Source organism: Cupressus sempervirens, chromosome 4 (assembly GCF_028749045.1).
Source record: "Cupressus sempervirens isolate cs-2001-9-10 chromosome 4, ASM2874904v1, whole genome shotgun sequence".
Classification (NCBI taxonomy): domain Eukaryota; kingdom Viridiplantae; phylum Streptophyta; class Pinopsida; order Cupressales; family Cupressaceae; genus Cupressus; species Cupressus sempervirens.
The window spans coordinates 181,871,442-181,875,863 of NC_143121.1; the positions used below are offsets into that span (position 1 = coordinate 181,871,442).

Below are 4,422 nucleotides of genomic sequence, written 5' to 3' on the forward strand. Positions count from 1 at the left end.
TCATTCTTAGTAGACTACGTCGTATGTGTTGGATGTGAAGTGCAACTGTTATGGCTGTTCATTTCACATTCTTCTTGTTTGTCTCTTTGTCTTTTCTTGAAGACTAATACATAAATATAAGGGCAAAGCTCTGTGTATGACAAGCTGTAAGCTGCAATGACTGAATAATATATTTGCTCTACGGACATAGCCACAGTTGCGATGAATCATGATATATCCTATCTCTTCTTCTATTTTGTGTATTCTTAGTTTATCTTTTTAATTAACAATTGGTATCAGAGTATGTAAGATCATGGAGAGCAGACTATAAGAGTCCAAGGCAAGTAGAGGCTGTTAAAATGGAAGACTGCAAAGGAAGAATGGGATTTACCGTAAGATTAGAAAAGCCCTATTCAAGATCCATTGCAGGTGCTCTCAGAAAAAGAGGTCTGAGACAACAAAGAGAGCAGTTCAGTCAAAGATATTAATTAGGGAACACCGTGTGTGAGGCCATTACCTTGCATGAAGTTTGGTGTCCCAAGTCCAAATGATTTTGTGACATAGCATGTGCGGTGGGAGCATCGTGCTCAAATTTGTGTGAGCTTGCATGGGAGTTGTGGACAGAAGGCGTCATTTTGGAAGGAGTGCCTACGGGTGAGGCTCCAAGATGGGATTGGTTTGTGCCCAATACTATGAGTTTTGTTATGAGACTGGGCAGTGTCAAATAGACTGTGATCAAAATGATGGACATGAGCTAAAGAGCCAGGGGAAAGGCTTAATGAGGCAACGCTAGATGCTTTATATGTATGTGGACTATATTTGCAGACCAGTGGGTTGTAGTCACAGTGTGCTCCTCAAAGTTTGTTGGCAAATGCTAGTTTTGGTTCTATTTCTCTAGATTATTGAGAAAATGCAGCTTCAAGTATCACTGCTGAGTGTGATGATTGGCATTGTTTTTCAGATTTTAGTTTTTTTTTTTTATGGATATCATGAAGAGTTCGGTGTCACACTATAGTGGGAGTTTTTTATTTGCTAGTAATAATCTTCTATCATGAGATGGCTGCCTCCATGAGATTGGAGATGTTTTCTATTGTGCCATGGTGATCTATTTAGAGTGTTGGTATGATAGATGTTCTCTTGACACGTTTTTCTCTTTAGAGCATGAATTTCTAATATGTGGAGATCAAGTTGTCATGTTTTGTTCCCTAGTTATGTAGACATGCAATGGGAGTTTTGACAATTGATCTTGGTTAGTGCTCTTGGTATCGGGTACTTTGGAGGATTGACCATGGAGGTGCTTTTGAAAACTAAGAGGCTTGGGTGAGGCTAGAGTTCTCTTGCTTTAGAGAACATTTGTTGAGACAATTTCTCTTTGGAGGTTTCAGCATGAAGTCTGAATAACCTACACCTATGGATGGGTGCGAGTTCATTATAGACTTAGTGGAGATTGTTCTTGGAGAAGAGTCATTGAGACTTGGTGTATCTTGGAGGAGTATTCTCACTCCCCACACTTGGTCTATTCGGCAGATTTATCTCCTTGTGCATTTAGGAGATAGTTGATAGTGTTCCTAATTTTGGAATGTTTGGATTTTGATCTTCTTGTTTATAGGACCTTTCATTCATGATGTTTGGGTGTTGTAAATGCTCTCATATGGGGAGGTAAAGGAGATCATACTTGACACAGCTAGGCACTTGATGGTGTTGGTAGAAGGATGAGTTATGATTTGTGTTAGTGTTCCTTCCAAGAGTTTTTGAGGTCATCTATTGTTGTTGTACTTCATTGTTGTTTAACAACAATAGGTAGTCTTTTCATGTGGACTTGGAAGATGTCATTTTGGAGTAGGTTGGTTGCAGTTTGTAGATCATCTCAAGTTAATGCCATGCCTTCTATGTGCTGATTGGTAGATTGAGTCAACTTATAGTTGGCATTTCTCATGCAATTTAAATTTCTCTATAATGGTGTTCTATTTTTCGCACATCAATGGTTTTTTGGTGTGTTTTGTTGGAAGATGGTATATTTGGTGAGTTATTGTATGGCCTAGTTATGTGGTTATAAATCTACTGATGTTGTATAGATAGTTGGATGTGATTAGTGATTAGTTGTGGTTGCTATTCCAGCTATGAAGATTGTCTTTTGGCAATTGCTTACCATGGGATTTGGTAAGGGAAAGCAGAGTTTAAATGGGAGAATATTCAGATATGAGGTTGTAGCATAAGTTGAACTTCAAGTGGGAGATTGTTGGATGTGAAGTCCAACTGTCATGGCTGTTCATTTCACATTCTTCTTATTTGTCTCTTCATCTTTTCTTGAAGACTAATGCATAAATATAAGGGCAAAGTCCTGTGTATGACAAGCTGTAAGCTGCAATGATTGAATAATATATTTTCTCTGCTCTCGGTGTAGACATAGCCACAGTTGCGGTGAACCATGATATATCGTATCTCTTGTTCTATTTTGTGTATTCTTAGTTTATCTCTTTAATTAACAGTATGCATGACCGATATAAATAGAGACATTACAGTGTTCGATTCAAGCAATCTTAAGCATAGCCCGACCATTCAAAACTGGTTAGAAGAGCATCTCTGCAAATCATTGCTTATAAGCCAACTCCAACACTAGCTTTTTTTTTATTCTTATCATATTGCTGAGGCTGGACGCAGTTATCACAGCTGAAAAAATGAATACATCGAAGTCCTTACTGATTCTAGGGATTCTCTGGATGGTGTCCTACTCCTGTTCAGTCTATGCGAATGAAAATGGCTTGAGCGTGGGTTATTATAGCTATAAATGTCCACAGGCCGAATCTATTGTAAGGAGAACAGTCTCCAACGCCCTAAAAGAAGACCCTACTTTAGCAGCTCCTCTAATTAGAATGCATTTCCACGACTGTTTTGTTAGGGTAAGCATATCACTCCTAAGAGATATTTTCATTTGTATGATATTAAGATTACAAATGTATGGAATGATTTAGCTTACATGTTAAGGTGGGGTTTACAAGGTTGTGATGGTTCAATTCTGTTAGACTCAACGGCTGACAACAAAGCCGAGAAAGAGTCGCCTGTGAATTTTCTGAGCCTTCGAGGGTTTGAGGTGATAGATGAAGCAAAACGAGAAATTGAGGCCAAGTGCCCTCAAGTTGTTTCATGTCCAGACATCCTCGCATTTGCAGCACGAGATAGTGCATACAATGTTAGAATCTCTCTGCCATTGCCTCTGTTATAACCCTATAAATCTCTACTAAATCGGATCAACTTGTATAGACATTTCTCAGCCTCTTCTGATTGTGGGTTTCTTGATGTCTGCAGGCAGGTAACATGAATTGGCGTGTCCCAGCCGGACGGAAAGACGGAAGGATCTCTAAAGAAGATGATATCATAGGAAATTTACCACCTCCCTCTTTCAATGCCCAACAGTTGACCGATATATTTGAGAAGAAAGGTCTATCACAGGAGGACATGGTAACCCTTTCAGGTGGGTGCCACTAAAGTTATGATTATGATTTCTCTGTGGCTTAGATGAAAGCATATATATTTTTGTGTCATTTCTTAGTTAATATAAAAGATACTTGTGACTACATTTTTGTGCAGGTGCACACTCTATTGGTGTATCCCATTGCTCTTCGTTCCGTGACCGGCTATACAACTTCAACAACACGGGTGCTCAGGACCCCACTCTGGATGCTCAACTAGCGAGGCGACTGAAGGTGACTTGCCTAAATGCTGATACTCCCGATGCAACCGTAGCTTTTGATGAGACTACCCCATCTCGGCTAGACAACAGATATTATTCTCAGCTCAACAAAAAGCGGGGATTATTAACGTCAGCAGTATGGTCAGGAACAACGTGGTGAATCCATCTAATTGGTGTAACAAATTTAGTGAATCCATGGTGAAGATGGAGAACATTGATGTGCTGACAGGATCGGACGGTGAAATACGAAAGAACTGCCACGTCATCTTGTGACCACGTCTTCTTGTTGATGTTTCGTCTTAATTTCATTGAATTATTTTTTATTCTTTATTCCCTTTCAAAAGAGTTGAGGTTCTGGGTTAAAGTCCCTCCTTATAAAAGGGCATTTACAACTTGTATTTAATGAGAATAAAAACTAGCAATTGCACTTAAGATGGTGCAATGGTTAGGTGCAATGGGTACGCTGAAGATATATTAAAAATCAATTTAAAAAAATATTTGGTTTATTTGTTTGGATAGTAACATATATAGATCTACCTATGTTTGAGCTAATTCATTACTCTAACAACCAAAACAATTTTATTTAGAATTTACAATAGTCATATTGTTATTTAAAGTTTATTTAGTTTAAAGCATACACACATATTGAGCTTGTTTAGACTAAGGAATGTTTGAGATTTAACTTTTTAAGCTTTAAGAGTTTAATGTGGATGGATGGAAGCAAATGAGATTGGCATGGGAAGAAAAACTTT

The 4,422-nt window shown here is 38.4% G+C and overlaps 1 pseudogene; it reads left to right on the plus strand.

The window, feature by feature from the left end:
* Positions 1–2,678: 2,678 nt before the first annotated feature.
* On the plus strand, positions 2,679–3,943 carry LOC149560576 (peroxidase 5-like; annotated as a pseudogene).
* Positions 3,944–4,422: the final 479 nt, after the last annotated feature.